Raw genomic sequence first — 22,397 nt, 5'->3', positions numbered from 1 at the left:
GAGAGAGGTATGGAGTTCACAGCATGACATTGGCGAAAATACTGATGATGGTCAGAAACTTCACGCCAACGCTTCTCCTCCTCTTGTCGGCCAAATACTGGCAGTGAAAATTTCATCTCCGACCAGGATTCGAATTAACTCCGAGTCGAGTGCCACCGCCCAAGCGAGCATTAGCGACCTCAGCAACGGAGGCGGATTTTCTTCTGATGAAATATAACTACGTTAATCAGCGTACACGAACTCGCAGGACAACCTACGTTGGAATTCGAAAAATTCTCAGCGGATAGATAAAGTGTGTACGTGATGTTTAAAAACATGAGTGATTTGCAGCTACTGCAACTCAAATTATTGACCCGTCTTTTTCCTCCAAATATTAACTTATGATACGTTTGCGTGTAGGGTAAAATCGTAGAGGGAGACCAAGAGATGAATACACTAAACAGGTTCAGAAGGATGTAGGTTGCAGTAGGTACTGGGAGATGAAGAAACTTGCACAGGATAGAGTAGCATGGAGAGCTGCATCAAACCAGTCTCTGGACTGAAGAACACAACAACAACATGATATACGAGGATCACTCCATAATTCATGGCAACAATGGTATATCGTGCTAACGTGTAGTATCACCGTAATCACGGCAAACGTTACTGAAATCAACCGACAGATTGCGAACGCATGCGAGGATGGCTCTGTACCAGGACATTCAGTGTGGGGTTGGTCGTGCTGCAAGATGGATCCTTCTCCCGTCCACCTTACTCATCTCACGCGATTTCGACTTCTTTCCACAACTGAGCAAAGCATTGCGTGGGAGTCGCTTTGCAAACAGGGTGAATGTTCTCGCGGCAAATCGGTGACAGGTGGCACACATTGGTGGCAACGCAAATGGCAGTCAACGTCTTCCCCCACCTTTGGAAGCGCTGTGTGTATGCATTCGGTGGACTAATTTGAAGCACAGAAGTTGATTTTTATTCATTTTTACGCCATTTGTTCTTGTGTACAATAAATTTTCACAGTTCCAGTGCGTGTGTTTCATTTCAACCTTTACTATGATGTCCTGTACTGGAACCCTGCTTATGTTGGCATTCACATATACACTACCGTACCGGTTCCGCGCACAGCGTGGAATTCTCAGATTTTCACATGATCACAAGATATACCACAGTTGTCATGACTTACGAAATGATGAGGAATCCAGGTCCGGAAACAGGCTTCAATTTAGATGTTTAACTCATCCACTTCTGCTTGAGGAACTGAATTAGGCATAACGCAGCACAGTTCTTAGGTAACAGTTCGAAAGGAAACATACCGAAACATCCATGTATCACTTAAGCACATTTGTTAGTATTAACACCTAAACATTACGTTATTCCAAATCAAAAAAGAACCCAGCGTACTGTATATACAAAACAGTAGTACGGCTCGATGTGCTGACCACCGGTGTTTGTACATACGAGATATGTTCTGACACACACTCTCCATCCCGCATGGTCTCTCTTCAGTTTCTAGTGGCCGCAGCTCGTGCCAGCAGCCAGCGGATATCTCTCTCTCTCTCTCTCTCTCTCTCTCTCTTTCTCTCTCTCCAGGAGTTTTGTAGCAAGGCAGAAGTTAAGTGACTCAGACGACCGTCTGACTTAATACACGTCATCCTTTCTACTCTATTGCGTACCAGGACAAGCAGCTCTGTGACTTTTCTCTTTCCCTGAGCAGACGTGGACGCGTCGTGGTCTGAATTGAAAACATCGTAGAACGGAAACGTTACGTTTCCGGACATGGGTTGCTGTTCTAAATAGTGTGTACTCACGTCCCTCTACAAATCCGAGAAGTTTGTAACGGGAAAGTCCGAACAAAGAGACCTACCGTCATTTAATGTAGAGCAGTGCAAGGGCACATACCGTTAATGCGTCTATAGAGCAGTATTACCATGTGTTTTTGATGATTGGTTCCCGTGCTAATTGTAAGTCAGACACAGCGCTTGCGTTTTACGTGAAACACCATGTACATGTATTGCTAGTGTCGTTAGTGCGACTTCGGCTGTGCTGGTAAAGTAATGTGGCACATCGGACGCGATGCCAGCTGTAGCAGGCAGCCAACAAGTGCGGAATGTAATTTAATCGGAAAAGTTGGAAAATGGACGACTTATTGGAGGAAATCATTGTGTCCAGAAAATTGTGGTTTCAATGATGAGGAAGCCAGTTTAAGGATTAGGACAACTTGTTATTAGAAACCATGGAGACTTGTAGTGTTGCACGTAAAAAGAAATTCACGTCAGACCTTTCACAGCGCGTACTATCCATGGTCAGAAATTCTATTTCTTGTGAAACAGACCATAGCGCGTTGAGGCAATGACGCTAAAGATCTACTATTGCGGCCTTGAAGATTAGAGCGTATCTGATAATCCGATAAGTGTGACTTAATTTTACTTCCAGTAAGATGAACAGATTTTTATCACCAAATCGTATCATTTATTTAGCGGCTTCAGAAAGTAAGTTTCACATGTAGTCCCACGTTGTGACTGTTACGCAACAAGAGTAGCGTATTGTCGGATGCGAGTACGTGTTCCGGGTTACCTGCAGACATTTCTGCTGGTGTGTTGATCACAAGTGTATCACAGTATGCTGGTGGAATTTCGCGGCAGCTGGAAAAGTTGAAGTTAGCGGGACAGTACAATTCTTTTGGGCAAAATTCTAAATTTCATACGGATTCACCGTGAAAATCTGCCGGTGTATGCACCAAATGTAGTGTCCCGTCCAGCCGTAGTGAAATGGTGCACTGGTTAACACACTGGACTCGCATTCGGCAGGACGACGGTTCAAACCCGCGTGCGGCCAGCCAGTTTTAGGTTTTCCGTGATTTCCATAACTTGCGCCAGGCAAATGCCGGGATGGTTCCTTTTAAAAGTGCACGGCCGATTTCCTTCCCCATCCTTGACACAATCCGAGCCTGTGCTCCGTCTCCACTGACCTCCATCGCAATTGGAGCTGATTTCCACCTTGGCTCATCCAGAGGCCCAGATATATTTTAGACTCGACCAATTCTAAGAAAGATAGTACACTAGAGCTTGCATTACAATCTCTGTTTTTTAACATTTTAGATACGCACCACAGTTGCACAATAGTATACGTTGATGGCTCCAAACAAGGGAATTCCCTCGACTTCTCTGATGAGTATACAGTTTTCTCAGCAGAGTACCTCACGATCCAGAAGGCGGTGGAACAGATGCGACAGGGCAGAATATTTCTCATCTACTCCGATTCCGTTAGTGCCTTGCAATCATTACAGAAACTGTACCCAGCTGAGAAGTTGATCCAGCTGATACATGACCAACGGCACGGAAAGCAGGTGTCATTTTGCTGAATGCCGGGGCACGTAGGGATACGGGGAAATGAACAGGGCGATCGGGCTGCCAAGGAGGCCTGCAGAGGACAGGATGTGGCACAATATCCTATTCCCTGCAGGCTGTCGTTTCTGCACTACACAGGAAGTTCATGTAGTTGTAGGATGAGGAACAGCTGGCGGTAACTGAGTATAAGCTGCGGTTGGTGAAGTCAACTTTCTGACCTTGGCGTGCCTCGTGCCGGTTGCTCATTCGGAGTGAAGTGACCCTCACACGTCTTCGAATTGGGCACTGCCCTCATACATATGGCTTCTTACTACGGCGAGAGGATCCCCCGTTTTGTGATGCTTGTGGCGTGCAAATCTCTTACGCCATATTTTAACAGAGACCATGTTATACCGTGATGCAGCGGCTGAAGCAAGTATCGGTGTGGATCTGCCAACTATTTTAGCTGATGATGGGACGAGTGTCATCAAAGTTTTCATGTTTTGTGACGGTCGGGACTCTGGTCTCAGCTTTTAGGCTGGGGGTTTTAGTGTGTTGCAGAGTGGCTGGCTCCTCCTCCTTTATTCATTCAGTCACGTCCACCTGCTATATTGTTTTAACTCCTTCTACCGCTTTATTCCTGTGTAGTTAATGTTTTAATATTGGCATGATACTTCACTTCATACTTCCGTGTGGGTACACACAGAGTTTTCCACACTTTGTTCCTTTCCGTTTTCGTGCTGTTTTATACTCCTGTTTAGTGTCCTTTACCGACACTAGTCAGTTTTAGTACGGGCACTGAAGACCTTACTGTCGTGCACCCATCCCAACGTAAACCCAATCTGCCTTTCATCCTTCCGTGATATGGTGCCACGAATTTGATCAAGGCTGCACATACGTGAGTGGTGCTGATCGGAAAGGAAACCATCGACATCGACCACAGACGAAACTGCCCATACAATCTGGGAACTGATTCGTAGCAATCGCAGATTTTCCAACGATGACGTTGAGGACGTTGACATAGCAGTTCTTTGATGGCTCCGTGACCTAAGAACGAATGTGTATGGTCGGGGAATTGAAGGATTGGTAGAACATACCGACCCTTGTTTACGGAGACTTGGCGACTATGTTGAAAAACAGTGTCATGTATCTGTGTCACTTTGAAGTTAGTGCAGGATTTAATAAGAGTTACTTGGCATGCCATGATAATGTGTAACTTACTCTGAAGTCCCTTGTGGGTATTTTTTCGAAAAAGCCAAAACTTCACAGACGTGGGTCCCCATGAAGATCCTGTTGCCTTTTCCTTATGTGATTGCTGCTTTTAGTCCTAGAAAGTGATTTGAGATTATGCTCTGAAAAGGCAGCGAGCCAAGTGCAAACTGTAAATCAACTGTGAATTTCGTATTTTCGCGGATATTGGGGCCAGTCGGAAAGACTGATTGTAAAGCGCTCCCCTCCACATGTATACCTGTTAGGCGAACCAATTGCCATGTCTAAATATCGAAATTATAGGAATTAATAATACCACTATACTCCATCTGGACGACAAACGTCAGTTGCACAATGTTTCTGTACAACCGGCAACCACATGCACTACTGCTCTAGTAATGAGGAGCCCCAATAGGACACTTGTACAGCCACTTTCGCACTGCAGCAAAGGATGTTGTTCGGAGGACTCATTCTGTTTATTTTAGAGTTCATTACAGACGCAGAAAATTTTCTCTTGATTGAAATATTTTTGACACGTTCCCAGAAGGTAAACTTCTTTGCACCTGGTATCAGTTTCTAGTCTCAAGGGCTGCAAAGTGACAGTTTAATAGAGTCAAGGAGATTATGTCTGATAGCCAGTGCCAGCATTTATTTTGTAATAATTAAACGAAAAGTTTTTGATGAACATACTGGTGTACGATCCTGATTCCGTGCAGTGTTGAAGACGACGTGATACACCTGGAAAATATTCGGATATTTAAAATATCCGTGTAACCGGTCGGATGACCTTGGTATAACTTGTTGGGCTGGCAGAGGTACAATACTGCGCATGTGTGAGCAAGGGCATGATTTCGGCAGTGGGCCGCCGTTAAGTCCAGAAAGTCGTCTATTTCCATTGTAACTAAAATATTCGTCGTCGGAAGATAGCCGCGTATTTGAAATAAGATGCCTTTCTAGTCAGTAAAATCCATAAAGTATGAAACTAGTAAATTAGCTTTGGCTCTATGACCTCATGCGGTATCATCATGAATGTTGTGAACTGGAATTCCCCAGGGGAGAGGAAGAAAATACAAGTTAAAGTTTTCTGATAGACTACGATCTTCTATGGTACAGGTTCCTAACACAGACCCGATTCCTCCATCTTTTCTGGATTTAGCCGAAGACGTGACGAGTCGCAACTTCCCGTTTTCTGTTTCCTTCTTTCGTTTTCTTCTTAAAAATAAATGATGCTGAGGTTTGAAACAAGTACGATGCATCGAACCACATTGTAACGAAGGAATACACTACTGGCCATTAAAATTGCTACACCAATAAGAAATGCAGATGATAAATGGGTATTCATTGGACAAATATATTACACTAGAACTGACATGTGATAACATTTTCACGCAATTTGGGTGCATAGATCCTGACAAATCAGTACCCAGAACTACCACCTCTGGCCGTAATAACGGCCTTGGTACGCCTGGGCATTGAGTCAAACAGAGCTTGGCTGACGTGTACAGGTTCAGCTGCCCGTGCAGCTTCAACACGACACCACAGTTCATCAAGAGTAGTGATTGGCGTATTGTGATGAGCCAGTTGCTCGGCCGCCATTGACCAGACGTTTTCAATTGGTGAGAGATCTGGAGAATGTGCTGGCCAGGACAGCAGTCGACATTTTCTGTATCCAGAAAGGCCCGTACAGGACCTGCAACATGCGGTCGTGCGTTATCCTACTGAAATGTAGGGTTTCGCAGGGACCGAATGAAGGGTAGAGCCTCGGGTCGTAACACATCTTAAATGTAACGTCCACTGTGCAAAGTGCCGTCAATGCGAACAAAAGGTGACTGAGACGTGTAACCGTTGCGCCCCGCCCCCCCCCCCCCCATACCATCACACCGGATGATATGCCAGTATGGCGATGACGAATACACGCTTCCAATGTGCGTTCACCGCGATGTCGCCAAACACGGATGCGACCACCATAATGCTGTAAACAGAACCTTGATTCATCCGAAAAAATGACGTTTTGCCATTTGTGCACCCAGGTTCGTCCTTGAGTACACCATCGCAGGCGCTCCTGTCTGTAATGCAGCGTCAAGGGTAACCGCAGCCACAGTCTCCGAGCTGACAGTCCATGCTGCTGGAAACGTCGTCGAACTGTTCGTGCAGATGGTTGTTGTCTTGCAAACGTCCCCATCTGTTGACTCAGGGATCGAGACGTGGCTGCGCGATCCGTTACAGCTGTGCGGATAAGATGTCTGTCATCCCGAATGCTAGTGATACGAGGCCGTTGGGATCCAGCACGGCGTTCCGTTTTGCCCTCCTGAACCCACCGATTCCATATTCTGCTAACTTTCGTTGGATCTCGACCAACGCGAGCAGCAATGTCACGATACGATAAACCGCAATCACGATAGGCTACAATCCGACCTTTATCAAAGTCGGAAACGTGATGGTACCCATTTCTCCTTCTTACACGAGGCATCACAACAACGTTTCACCAGGCAACGCCGGTCAACTGCTGTTTGTGTATGAGAAATCGGTTGGAAACTTTCCTCATGTCAGCACGTTGTAGGTGTCGCCACCGGCGGCAACCTTGTGTGAATGCTCTGAAAAGCTAATCATTTGTATGTCACAGCATCTTCTTCCTGTCGGTTAAATTTCGCGTCTGTAGCATGTCATCTTCGTGGTGTAACAATTTTAATGGCCAGTAGTGTATTTTAAGAACTAACAATAAGAATACAGTGAAGAACATTTTAATAGTTACCAATAAAAATGCAGTGACAAGAAAGTTGTCTTACCTTTATTTGTGCTGATGTTTTGGCCACGTGTTTCCTGTTAAAGAAATTAAGTTGTTTTTCGTAAACCACATAAGAAATGAAGTCGTTTTTCGTAAATCACGTAAGGACGCGCGGGAGTGTGCTAATAGCAAATGTATCTCCCCAGAATATATCCACTCGATAAAGTGAAGGAACACAGCTGGTGTGATCCTAGAAAGACTTAGGACGAATAGAAACCGACAAATATCTGAAGATATTCCCCGCGAAAACTGAGTAGGTTAAGAGCTGAATACTCTAGACTTTAGGTCTGGCAGAGCTATCAGCAACTCTATAGAATACTCGTACGTCAGTTTCCGCTCTTTCTCTCTTTCTGCTGGGCTACCACCTTAATTTTGGAAGTAATGTGGTATTGCTCGTGCAGTATGGTTGTGTATCGCTTCTACAAATTAAAAATTGCGACACTGTCGATTTATCATTTAAATTATCCGCTGCAGATTAATTTTTTGTGATTTATTTACTGCTTGTAAACTTTCCTGACGAGAGTTTATTTTTGTTGAGTTTGCGTATGTCACCAGTGACGTAACTGACAAGTGGGTTGCAAATACTTGTACGGAAGGATCTAAAGCAAATCGGTATTCACCTCTGTGCAGAAAGGGGAGCCTAAATTTTAGTTTCTGGACGATACTGTGTCGATCCATATAGTATATTCATTGCTAGGCGGATATGATTTCCCGTCGTACAGAATTACGGGTATTGGCTGCAGCCCCCGTGTTCGTGGCATCTTCCTGCAGCGAAGTGCGAGTAAACGTCCGTTCGCATATTATTGCGCGCAGTTCCCTTGCCCGAAGGCGGGACCTGTTCCGCAGGTCGCGATGACTCACGGTGTACAGCGCCCACACCTGAGAATACAGCTGTCGGTGCTAGGCATACAGTTGTTGCCTAGCGGCGTAACTTCTTCCTTGAGAGAGCAAGTAAGTAAGTGTGTATATTGACATGCAACATGTTCGCGGCCCGCGAGAAATATCGAATCCAGTCTACATCCGTATAATACTTGCACGTACGCGATGGGCGATATTTTGTCACTCGTAGCTTGTAGCTACATCCCTCACACCGTTGAACTGTGCACTTGTAGCGGTAAACGATTGTCTCGTAGGCAGTTCATGCACGTCTGAAAAATGAATAGCACTCTCCATCTCAGTGCCAGGTTATTATTGCAATTGTTTGGCGTTAGATTCAATCGGTTCTAGCATTTTTGTAGTATTAAATGCTGTTATCGTTTGTGACACATCTCTCTCTCTCTCTCTCTCTCTCTCTCTCTCTCTCTCTCTCTCTCTCTCTCTCTCTCTCTCTCTGACGCATCATTTACATTATGACCATCGACCTGCCATCGATATAAACCCGTCCAGGCGATAGCAATGCCACCTGGCGAGGAATGACTGCTAGTCAGACACACGCACAGTGCACTTGTGTAGAACGGGGAAGGCGCATAATCTATTTGAGTTTGCCCGAGGGCAAATTGTGATGACCCAGAGGCTCGGCACGAGCCTTATGGAAACTGCAGGTCATGTCAGATGGTCGGGGAGACAGATTGGAGCTGCTCGCATACTGTTTACTTCCTCGCGAATTTCAGGTGAAGTAAGAGTCCTCTGACGTTCACTCTGTGCGCATGTGACCTAATCTTCCTTATGTTCTTTGTGGTCTTCTAGATCGGGGAACACTTGCATTGGCACCAGTTTGCTTGAACCGCTGCAACGTATACACCACTGTAGATTGGTCTACGCCAACTTTCTTTGCTAATGTCGTATTAGAATAGCCTTCTTGATGCAGAACAAGTATTACATCACGTTTTTCAGTTCTAGTCTCCTGCTTTCGTCCCATTAGGAGGTAATATAGCATGAACCTGATCAGGTATACAAACGCAGTGCTATATGCACACTGTGTACCGTAAACTAATGCGAACTGGTTGCTGGTAGTTGGCCAGAATTTTATTGCACCTAGGAGTGAGGGCGCTTGGATCGGCATTTCATGAGGTTTTATCGTGTTGTTTCATAAGGACATGGTGAACCACGTGGTAGTAAACGCACAACAATCGTGACAGCGTTTATAGTGCGATGCATTTTCACCAGTTGCCACTCTACTTGTCTTCGAATAATCAGTCAAATTCACAACAGAGGCGCTTATTCTTTACATATGTATACTTACTATATTTCCATAGTGGGGGTATGATAGAACATTCGCCGGCCGGTGTAGCCGAGCGGTTCTAGGCGCTTCAGTTTGGAACAGCGCGACCGCTACGGTCGTAGGTTCGAATCCTGCCTCGGGCATGGATGTGTGTGATGTCCTTAGGTTAGTTAGGTTTAAGTAGTTCTAAGTCTAGGGGACTGATGACCTCACATGTTAAGTCCCATAGTGCTCAGAGCCATTTGAAAACGAAGTCACTGTTTTAACCACAAATTCATAGTTGTGGTAGGTGGTCGAAAACTTTTGACCGGTAGTGTACAGAAAATAAGACCCTTGTCAGTGGATAGAGTATCTCTTCAAGCTTTCAACTCACATTACAAAATGCTCAGTATAGGCACCGTTTCAGATGCGACAAACTTCATTATGTGCGTGCCGTTTATTGAGGCGAATTGTCCAGCACTGCGCAACAACACTGTTCGTTGGGATGCCTATCTGTAGGGGCTAACTAATTCTGTACGATGATACTGGGCAGATAATTTATATACATGTTCTGACACACCTGTATTTTAGTGCAATTACGCCACGGCCTGTGTTACGAATCGAGACTTGGGCAGAAGCTCTATCCACGGATATGTCACTTTCGGTGTGTCTTGTAGTTTTCATGCAGTCGTCTTATGAATCCCAGAGGTACTTACAAATAACCCTGTGTATATATCCCAGTGGTATTCTGGCGTGATGGTTGTCTTTATGTCCCACTGGTAATGACATGAATTATAGTCTTGCGTTTTCATTTATGATACATACTTTCAGAAAAGCAGTTGGATGGCATTCATGAATAGAAATATTTGATATTTCTGTAGATTATTCCAAATAACAAGATCTTTATCATTATTTGCAACTTCGAAAGTCTTGTGTGACAGTCACATAGATCTTCCTGTTTATACGGTGTGAAACAGTAATTTGACACATGGTACATAAGAGCTTCTAAGTTTTTTCTTTCACTTAGCACATCCTGCGCACCTTCTTGCTTATCAGCTTCAGTTGATAGATGGTCCCCAACATTCACCATAGATTTGTACGCAGCACTTGTACGTCCACCAGTTCCCTTTCTTTTGACCGTCGTTTCTTTCTTTCCCAGTGAAATCATTTGCTCTGCAAGTGAGAAAAGAGAATCAATCGACGACATTTTTTGTGGGGAGGCGCCTAGCGAACAGACGGTTAACAATGAAACAAGACATCATAACCTACAGGTGCAATCTATAATTATAAGAATTCTGCAAGTCATCAGCATGCTTCCTAATACCAGTGGGTCATTTATATATAGCAATAACGTGTAACAAATTCCCACTGGATATCTGATAACCTCGTTGGGACTTGCACGTTCGAATGGTAGTAAAGGTTAAACGGCCTGGGATGTCTTGGCGCACTTCAAATATTGATTTTCTCGGGCATTCGAGTGCTGTTTATGTATCAGAACTTTACCTACCAGTAGGTGGTATCTTACCTCGTTACCGCCTAGGTTTCAAGGAAGTCTGTCTTCCACGTAGTTCCCATTTAAAAAGCTTGAAACTGCTAAGGAACAACTGCCACTAGCTAAGCAACAACTGATAACTGCTTCGGAACAACTGACAATTTTCGTTAACACTCGATCGATGATACGCTCTGTATGCATTGAAAAGTTCACACTGTACGGTGTTTGACGAAGGTAGTTGTGGAACCGATTAGAGCGACATTCCGTGTGGTATTGCAACATGTCTGCAAGACATCATTTGAGTGCTTACAAATGTGGACGAGCAGCTGGACGGCTCGAAGCAAGTCATAGTGTCACTATTGTGGCCACAGTAATGTGTGTGTCCAGAAGTGTCACCTCGCCATTAAAAATGTCTTCCGAAGGTGGAAATGCTATCCGAAAGTATGCCGATGGCCGTAAACGGACCACCATACCGCAAGTGGATCGATACGTAGTCCTTTCGTCGGAAGGGAGCAGACATCTCACTCCTAGGCAGATCGCAGCAGACGTTGCAACCGCTGCTAGTACACTTGTGTTTGCGAGAACCATTTCCCGGCGATTAAATCAGCCTGGTTCGTATGCTCGGAAGCGTAGTAAATGCATCGCACTTCAAACACGCCATCATGGAGAAAGAGTTCGTTGGTAATACGGAGCGTGTTGGTTACGGTCAACAACAGAGTTCCAGAGTGATGTTCTCTAGCCGAATCCTGTTTCACTGTGACCAATGATGCTGGACACCAGTTACAGTGGAGAGAGAAGGGAACACGTTACACACCACAGGATGTTCATGAACATCATCGGTACGGCCTAGGCGTTATGGTGTGGACAGAAATTATGCACAACGACCGAACACCGCTGCATATCTTCGCGCGAGGTACCGTTACTGCACAGTGGAATTTCAAGGAGATTATTCTGGATCATGTGTGTTTGTTTAGGAGTGCGGTAGGTCCTCATTGTCTGTTTATGGACGACAACGCCCGCTCAAATAGGACCGTTGAGGTGTCGGACAAACTGGAAATTGACGATATGGAATGTAAGGATTGGCTCCGCTGACTCCCCAGATCTAAACCCTATGGAGCATGCCTGGAACACTCTTGACAGACGTTTTTCAACGAACACCCCCCTCTCCGAACCGTGCAAGTACTGAAAACACCTTTGAGAGATGAGTGGGACAATATCCCCCAAGGATTCCTCAACAGCTGCTAACCAGCATGAATAAATGGTGCAAACTGAGTGTCCTGTCTCGACTTTTATGTTGGAAGTCTGACCTGTTTTCCCATGTGATGAAACCTTTTACCATTTTTCGTTATAAATGATGTGGTACCACCTCCATTACGAACGTACTGTGTTTCATGTTGTCCATCATTACGTGTGATTATTCCTATCCAACCCTGTCTCTGTGCCTTAGCAGTTGTCGAGCAGTGTAATACGGATATCCCGTATCATTTAGTTAGAGAGCTGTTCTGACGTTAGTGCTCACGAATTTTTTGGTTCTGCAACGGACCTGAAGGTCGGAGAGTATTCAGAAGCCAGAGACGACGCTTTGTGTAAAGCTGTCCCCACACCGTAGCGTTTTTCTCCTCTCTGCTGTCTAAACATATGTTGCCTGCTTCGTGCATTCCATCTCACATGCCTCTTCCAGATCCGGCTCGCTCCGAGGATACTGTTACTACGGATAGTCTGTCTAGGCTTTTTTCTCGTGGCCCAAGGTTCTTTTTCCTTTGAACGTAGCTCGAGTCCTTTCTCAGCATCCTGCTTGCAAACACTTAGCTCAGTGCTGAGTTCGATGATTTCGCTGTGCTGATTGTACTGGCAGATAAGTACCCGAAGACTTATTGTTAGGATCATGCTCATCAGAAGTTAACGTTAATTATGGAAAATATTTTATGCTCACGCATGTTTGTGAAAAACGAGAACCTACAGTATAATAATCAACACGGGTGCCGCAAACAGAGTGGTGTTGCTAAATTCAGGTCGTAGTAGAGATCAAGAGCGACGTAGACGGTGACGCCCGAGTTGTTCCTTGACGTAAGGAAAATTTCTATCTACATCTACATGACTGCTCTCCAATTCACAACAATTAAGTGCCTGGCAGAGGGTTCTTCGAACAACTTTGAGACTATTTCTCTACCTTTCCACTCTCAATCAGCGGGTGGGGGAAATAAACACTTAAATCTTTCTGTACGAGCTCTAATTTCTATTTTATTAGGATTATTATTTATCGCAATGTAGTTTACCGACGTAAATTATTTTCACATTCAGAGGCGAAAGTGAGTGATTGAAATTTCGTGAAAAGATCGCGCAGTAACGAAAAATGCCCTTGTTGTGATGATTGCAACCCCAACTCACTTATATCCATGACACTCACTCCCCCATTTCGTGATAGTACAAAACGAAATGCTCTTCTTTGAAATTTTTCGATGCCCTCCGTCAATCCTATCTGATAAGGATGCCATACATCACAGATATTGTCTAACAGAGGACGGACAAGCGTAGCGTTGGCAGTCTCTTGAGCTGACCTTTACATCTTCTTCTAAGTGTTCTGCCAGTAAAACGCAGTCTTTGGTTTGCGTTCCCCACAACACTATGTGATCGTTCCAATTGATGAATTTCGTAGCTGTAATTCCTAGCCTTTAAATTTGTGCGATTTATCGTGTAACCCAAATGTAACACATTTCTTTTCGTACTTAGGTAGATGACCTCACCCTTTCCCTTGCTTAGAAACAGTTGCCATTTTTCTCAGTATTCAGATAGTCATTTTGTTCCGTAGTATCATGTAGTGAACAAAAAAAAACGAGCGTGCCGAGTATCGGACCAGATTCGTGGTCATATTATCGACTTGCATGTAGCTTAACACGTTCCTGTTAACGGAGCAAAATTGACAGATGTGAAGATAAAGGGAGTGTTATAGGGCCGCCCATGTTTACAATACATATAAATTATATAGTGGATGAAGTTGGAGACACAGTGCGGCTATTCATGGAGGATGGACGATGCTGTTGTGTATACCAAGGTTGCACCGCCAGAAGTCTAGGGAAATCCGAGATCTGCAGAGGATGGTCTATTACATAAATTGAGGGTAGATGGTGGCAGTAAAGAAAGGAAATGGAGGGGACTGATGATGTCAGCTGCATCGGGACTTTATGCGGAATCAGCGGTGACGAGAGAAAATGTGTGCCAGACCGGGACTCCAACCCGCGATCGCCTGTTTACTTGGCAGTTGCGTTAACAACTGCGCCACGCGGACACATTGTTTGTCCCAAATGTGCGGACTATCTCTGCACTCTCCTCCGCCGACTCACATTCCAACATAGCGCCACCACTCATCCACAGCCCTCGTCCATGACCTCAATGCTCGCTAATTTTAGATTCCCGCTGGAGGTCGAACGTAAATGTGGTTCTTCACTGATGGTTGTGCATTCATAGCCCATCGATTCGTATCTGTTACCGCTTCATGTAAGGGATAGACTATCGGCGCAGAAAGTGGTAGCTGATCCTGAATGTAAATAAATGCAACGTATTGCTCGTTAATAGGCGAACAAATCGGTACGCATGCGACAGCATCCGAACCAGTATGTTCCAAAACGCCGCGCACAGAGACAAGATTTTTCCAGAGCTCATACGTCGGGTTCTGTTGGTGATAGGACAAGGTCAAGTGATTTGGATAGCCCTTGGCCTAGCCATTTGTATACCCAACGGAAGGATTAGGTATGGTCTACGGCGCGCCTTAAGCAGCTTGTGGAGGCACCATTTACTTCGTGGGCGGCTCCAGAGAAAACTCCAAAAAAAGCGTTGTTCGCCATTTTTTTCGCTGTCAGGAGCGGATAATTGAATTACTAACCGCAGCATATCGATCAGATTTTAAACGGTATATTCTCTAGCTATTTATTTAGAAGTGACGTCTTCCCATTTCAAAGATCTTATCGAGAAAACATCCCAAAAACGTGGTTTTGGGGTACCAAAGCAGACTTGCCGATTCCAAGACGGCTATGCCTGGAACGTGGCTGAATTTTTTACTGTATGATCCTAAGATCTCGATCTCGAAAATTCGTGAAAATTGTCGTGATATTGTTATCTGCTTCCGAGATACAGAGTTCGGAAGTTACCCGACTTTTACACGTAAAATACGTCCGTAAAATCCGGCGTGAGGCGAAAACGTAGTTTATAAAGTGACGTACCACGGATAAATTTGCCGTAAAGTTTGTGTGTTATCATCAGGAGGGTTCTGGGAGCCCCTTGTTGTTGTACTGAAACAGATGCCAAATTTTTGTGCTCACAAAATCCTTTCTAAGGTGTAAAATTACTTGTGCGTTGTTTCACTTTCACATGAGTAAATTATCAAATTTTACTGACCCATAAGGTTCTTTTCATATGAGAGACATGTCCCGCTGACTCAGGGAAAGGAACGGAACCAGCGGAAAATTACTCCTACCGGAGCACAAAAAAGGCGAATATATTCCTGTTTATATAAAGGACTCTGACTGAGAAGTGGGCTATTAGCTGCCTCATTCTGCCCTCCTCGGGCACCTTTAACAATTTTTCCAAAATTTTGGCATGCGAACATATTTGCGCTTTTTTATGCTGAGGAAGGAGGAGACAATGGAACTAGGAAAGACACGGGAATGTAATAAATACTGGAAGATAGTAGACAGTGATTGTGGTATAGAAAGAGAGGAGGAGACAATGGCAGTGTGAGAGTAAGAGAGGGACACAGTGGTAGTGGAACATAGTTGACAGTGACAGAACATTGCTACGAAACGAGTGAAGGAGATCAGTGGGAGAGGATTATAAAGAGAAGGAGAAAGTGGAAATGGGTGAGAGGTAGCTATAATGAGAGACCTAGTTTGTTATAATGACAGCAAGGAACAGAGAGATACTGGCATTGAGAAAAGACAGCAGAAGTGGGAAGGAATGAATGCGATAGCAGCAGTGAGAGAGAGAGATATTGACTGTGACAGGAGACAGTAGTAGTAGTAGTAGCACACAAGGAAGGAGACTGTGGCAGTGAGACAGGAGACAATTGGAGAGACACAAAGAGATAATGACAATGAGATGGGCTGAATGATAGTGAGAAATGGACAAGTGTGAATGGATGCGTGTGAGCGACTTAAAGGGACAGACTAATATGTTTGATCGAGTTACTGTTTCTGGGAGTGTGAGGTGAATTGCTTGTTAAAAAGAGGACGAATATGTTCGCATACCAAAATTTGTGGGAAAATTATTAAAAGTGCTGAGGAAGGTAGAATGAGATCGCTGGTACCCGAGTTTTCAGCAGTCTTTCAGATAAGAGCATATTCGCCTTTTTTGTGGTCCGATAGGAGAGTTTTTCCGCTGAACAACTACTGTTCGATTTTAGCTATTGGTTACAAATCAGCGGGACAAGCACATAAAACAAATTTTCGGAAAAACAGATGCCATGCTCAGGGTCATTGGAAGAGTCTTACAGAAATGTAATTCACCCCAAAAGAAGTAGCTTAAAAACACTTGCAGTTCCGATTCTTGAGTATTGGACATCAGTCTTCAGTCTGGGGCACTAACCAATTTTTGAGAGAGAGAGGGGGGGGGGGGGGGGAGAGATTTTGTCGCGACGTCGTTTAGCCGCTGGCTGAAGCTAGAAGATATGTGTTGTGCATCACAGACAGGTTTATTATTAAAATGCCGAGAGAGTGCGTATCGGAAAGAGATCACGACGAGATAATCAAAGAAATTAGAATTCACACGGAGGTCTACGGACGATCGTTCTTTACAGGCAGTATTTGAGAATGGAACAGAACAGTGGGAAAAGATCGTTATACCAGAAATACTACTCCGTTACGTGGCTTGCGGAATATCAGTGTAGACAGAAGTAAGTTCCCTTTGTGTCCCCTTTACTGGCTGATTAATACGTGACCTCACTTGCAGACAAATTGTAAACACGGAGTTAATTAAAACCGGTTTCCAATCGATTAATCCTCTAATTAAAAGCGTATGCCAACAAAACGCAGGTTACATCCTTTTACTTATATGTTGGTTTTTCGTTGGGAATTGGTTTGAAACAGCATTGCTCTGAAGGAGGGGGAAGGGGAGCGGGGATCGCTTTACATCCTTCAAACATTCTAGCGGTTTTTGCGAACTGTTTAACTTTTGGGGGGGGGGGGGGGGGGAGAGCTAGGTTACCGTACTCTTTCCCAGCAGCCATAGTATTTATATGGGCCATCATATACAGCGTGTCCCATTTTTCTACCTCTTCATCCATACTCCGTAATCCAGTGAGAACTGCATGACAGAGGGTACGTCCATTGTACCAGCTATTAGTGGCCGGCCGCTGTGGCCGAGCGGTTCTAGGCGCTTCAGTCCGGAACCGCGCTGCTGCTACGGTCGCAGGTTCGAATCCTGCCTCGGGCATGGATGTGTGTGATGTCCTTATGTTAGTTAGGTCTAAGTAGTTCTAAGTCTAGGGGGCTGATGACCTCAGATGTTAAGTCCCATAGTGCTTAGAGCCATTTGAACCATTTAGTTATTAGGGGTGCTTCCCGTTCCATTTACGTGTGTAGCGCTCCAAGAATGTTTTTAGCGCCTCTGTGTCGCAGGTAATCTAATCTCGCCCTCACGATGCTTACAGAGGCGATATGTGGGGAATTGTAGCAATTTCCTAGAGTCTGTTCTTGAAGCTTTGTAAGTTGGTTTTCTCGGAATAGTTTGCGTCTATCTTGAAGAGTCTGCCAGTTCATTTTCTTCAGCATCTCTGCGACACTGTCCCACGGATCAAACAAATCTGTGACTTTATATATATATATATATATATATATATATATATATATATATATATATATATATACGATCATTATCCCCTGTTCTGTTTGGTATGGGTTCCACACAGTTGAACAATATTGTAGGATGGCTCGCGCACGAGTAATAGGTAAGCACTTTGCCTTTTTTATTTTTTTTTTTCTGCTGGTCTACCTATAAACCGAAGTCGACCACCTGCTTTACCCACGACTTAGCCTATGCGTTCATTCTGTTTCACTTCCGTACAAAGTATTACATCCAGGTACTTGTGTGAGTTAACTGATTCCAAATGGTAACGTTCACTTTACTCTCTTCTTCAGAAGAAGCCGACTGGAGTCATTTCCAATGCCTTCAATTTGTCTTATAGAAAGTGGTTTATATCGACTCATTGTTCTCGGGGAGACATGAAGAAAAGAAAAACTAAATGTTGTTTTAGGCTGAACTTGTCAAACGGGGATTGAAATTCAGAGCGCCCTCATGGGAAAATAAAATAAGCCTCGGAAATAAACAACCGATAAACATCTAAAACCATTACAGAAGATGACATTACACAGGCACTGGGAGTTATTTATATAATAATGTAACTGACGCCGTTTTGAAAATGTTTAACTTTGGGGGGGAGGTGGGGGGGGGGGGGGAGCTAGGTTACCGTACTCTTTCCCAGAAGCCATAGTATTTATATGGGCCATCATATACAGCGTGTCCCATTTTTCTACCTCTTCATCCATACTCCGTAATCCAGTGAGAACTGCATGGCAGAGGGTACGTCCCATTGTACCAGTTATTAGTGGCCGTAACTCTGAAGAACTTCATAAATTCACGCAAATAATACTGTACAGTCTGACCGTTTAACAGCAACTGATTAACAGTTAATGCACAAGCTTGACAAAGATCTAGACAACAATGAAAAATAGTAACAGTTGCTACCAGCTTAACTACAAATACAAAATTTTCGTTAAGAAGACAAACTCCCAAATGGTGATCATGACCGTTAATGGGTTAAAATTGAAACATTCTTGTCAGTGTTGATATAGATAAGAGGCCGTGGACATTCTCGATTCCCAGGATGGATGAACTATCTATGCACATAATTAACTTTGTACGGAACCTTCAGTGCGCGACTCTTACTCGCACTAGGCCATTTTTTTTTCTTAAGTCAATTTTGGTTACTCTTTTTTGTTAAAGTTGCTGTTCCCCTTAAAGGAGTCTCTTTTAGCCACTTTCTTTCTAAATCTTGTCCCTTTATCACCTGTTTCACATCCAAAAACTGTTGGCAGTCCTGGGGACGGACTTTGGTACAAGAAGTACTCTCCACTTCATAATGTAAGATGGCTTGCTGAATTTTGCTGTAGATGTAGACCTGTGGACATTTCGCGGAAGTGACGTTTTATTATTGTATTATTCCGCGCCTAGGCGATAGTGTACAAATAGAACGAAGTTTTCTTTAGGAGCTGGATGTCCCGTTCGCAAGGTAGATGTCGCAGTAGGATAAGGGCGTGGCATGGGCTGAGAAGGCTGTGGGGGCTTACGGCTGTTGACCGCGGCGGACGGTGTTCCGCGCAGGCGCCGCAGGATGTGATGCAACTCCTAATGGCCTGCAAATTGGCTCAATCGATGCTTATGTTGTTGCGGCAGCATGCTTACCACCTGCAGCCGCGGGGCCTGGCTGAAACTCGCCTAAACCGAGGATGCCGGCCTCGCGGCGAGATCGTGTTACACAGTGAACGACCAACTAAACGATGACGTAGACAGCAGGTGAGTAGCATACCTGCCGTGTGAACTGATGTTTCTCATACTGTGCCTGTTTGCCGACTGACGTGTCCGGTACGTTACTCATCCTATGTTCCGGTCGTCCCGTTCGGTTGTCGTGAAAGGTCGCTCGATTAAGGTGCTTGGGTAGCTCAGTTGGTAGAGCACTTGCCCGCGAAAGGCGAAGGTCCTGAGTTTTAGTCTCGGTCCGGCACACAGTTTTAATCTGCCAGGAAGTTTCAGAATCAGCGCACACTCCGCTGCATTCATTCTGTATTTCATTCTGGAAACATCCCCCAGGCTGCGGCTAAGCCATGTCTCCGCAATATCCTTTCTTCCAGTAGTGCTAGTCCTGCAAGGTCCGCAGGAGAGCTTTTGTGAAGTTTGGAAGGTAGGAGACGAGATACTGGCGGAAGTAAAATTGTGAGGACGTGTCGTGAGTGGTGCTTGGATAGCTCAGTTGGTAGAGCACTTGCCCGCGAAAGGCAAAGGTTCCGAGTTCGAGTCTCGGCCCGGCACACAGTTTTAATCTGCCAGGAAGTTTCATAAACTGAGCTGTTCAAACATATACGAGCTACGCACAAACAAGAGGCGACTATTATGTGCTTGGATTTCAGCAAAGCTTTCGACGCTGTCGACTTTGGTATTCCCCTCGCTAAACTCAGATGTAAGAACTTTTATTCAAGTGCCGTACAGTGGCTCCTCTCACACCTTACATACCGCCAACTGTATGTGATGATTGCAACAAAGGAGTCACTACGGAAGAATGTAGTATCAGGGGTCCCACAGGATCAGTATTGGGCCCATTACTTTTTTCGTTTCGGGTTAAATGATGTGTCGACTATTATCTCCGATTGCAAATACCAGTTACACGCTGACGACCTTTAGTTACACGTAAGTGCAAGCCCAACAAATCTGCTCACAGCCATTCAGAACGCAAATACTGACTTTGACTTGCTTTATAAGAATCAGCGCAAATCATAGGTTTAAATCTTAACTATCTAGAACGCAAAAAATCTTAGTCGCTCACAAAAAGCTTACTACTCTACAGCTCAGAGACTCTCTGTACCCATAATCTTACGCAGCACAGAAATCACTTTTTCTGCAAAGAATTTGGGGGTAATTCTGGACCATCACCTAGAATAGACTGAAACCACAGCTGCAGTTTATAAGAAGGTGTCAGCTTCACATCATTTACTACAGAAATATAAGAAAGTATTTCCTCTGTAGCTTAAAAAGAAACTCGTAGTCACTAACACTCTCCATCTTTGATTATGGTGATCCTATTCTCCAAGGGCTTTCGTATGAGAGCCGACGTCGGCTGGAACTGGCAATGAATGCTTGTGTGCGATAAATTTATGGTGATGAACGGTATTTCGATACTACCACTCACACCTATGAATAGTTATCATGTCTGCATTCCGATAAGCGTAGAAAGCATCGTATTCTGTATGTTGCTATATCGTAGTCTCAATCATTGCACTCCTCCCCATTTATCTTCAACCCTTACTATACTATCTGAACAACACAAAATGGTTCAAATGGCTCTGAGCACTATGGGACTTAACATCTATGGTCATCAGTCCCCTAGAACTTAGAACTACTTAAACCTAACTGACCTAAGGACAGCACACAACACCCAGCCATCACGAGGCAGAGAAAATCCCTGACCCCGCCGGGAATCGAACCCGGGAACCTGGGCGTGGGAAGCGAGAACGCTACCGCACGACCACGAGATGCGGGCTGAACAACACAGCAGCAATACTCGTTCCCAGCAAAGTAAAATCCTCTCTGTACCACTACACAACACAGCCATGTTTCCTAAATCATTTTTTTGTATCAGGAACCCGACTTTGGAACAATCTTCCTCTAAATATTAGATAAATTAAAATCCTTTTAAATTTCAAACGACAGCTAATGGCCCACCTTCTATCACAATAGTAATCTCTTCTTGCAGATCACTCTCGTAAATCCTCCTCCCTCCCGACTACTTTTCCCTCCCATTATCTACAGAGTTCTGTATTGGAATTCTCTCCTTTCCTAGCAACCACTCTCACTCTTATTTCAAGCCTCTCCCATTTCATTAACTCTTCCACTTCTTCTAATACCAAACTAAGTTTCAAAAGTGCTAAATTAATCAGTGACATTCTTAACGCCTCCATTATATTATTATTATTATTATTATTATTATTGCAAATTATTATAACGGAGTTTGTTATGTAATAACAGGGCCTTAAGGCCCTAATCTGGTCAGGATATATAGGCAGTAAATTAATTAACTAATTAATAGTTCAGTATTGCGAGGAATGAAATAATATAGAAAAAAATGTTAGTCTGGGCAGGAATCGAACCCTGGCCCGCAAATTACCTGTATATGATTTAGACAACTCGTCCACTGTAGAATCATTACAACGATGCTTTAAAAATCCTTCATAACTTGCACAATTCGTTACACATAATTTCAAAGAAAAATACTAACTTAATGCTGTGAGCAACGTACCAGTCGTAGCGCCAAAAGGGTTGACGTCACACCAGAACATGCACAGTAGAAAACAGACAAATGCGTCGCTTCTTTGACCCGATTGTAGCGCGGTTGACCGTCATTTCAGCACACAACGCTGGTTTCTAGTTCTCGCGGAGAGGGCGCCAAAAACACGTTTTCATGCGGTTTATTTGCATACCACCACGCATTCGAAGAGAAATGGTACCTTTAACGCAAATTCCGGCTCTCATTCCAAGAGTAATGTAAATTTACTGCGGTTTCTGGCTCGCATTCGAAATGAAATGCCATAATTTTAGCGCGATATTTACAGTGTGCTTTACCTGTCATATTCAAAATTTGTGGACGATGCAGTAAACTGAACCAGGACTGATTTTCACATTTTCCACTATCGCCTC

At 44.3% G+C, this 22,397-nt stretch overlaps 1 protein-coding gene across 1 annotated transcript in view; it reads left to right on the top strand.

Annotated features, from left to right (window-relative positions):
- The window catches only part of LOC126412342 (rho GTPase-activating protein 10), a 571,369-nt gene that overhangs the window by 96,729 nt on the left and 452,243 nt on the right, over window positions 1-22,397 (top strand). The window lies entirely within an intron of this gene.

This window comes from Schistocerca serialis, chromosome 7 (assembly GCF_023864345.2).
Source record: "Schistocerca serialis cubense isolate TAMUIC-IGC-003099 chromosome 7, iqSchSeri2.2, whole genome shotgun sequence".
NCBI classification, from domain to species: Eukaryota; Metazoa; Arthropoda; class Insecta; order Orthoptera; family Acrididae; genus Schistocerca; species Schistocerca serialis.
Note: the sequence above shows the minus strand (reverse complement) of the source record. Positions and strands in the feature narration are given on the sequence as shown.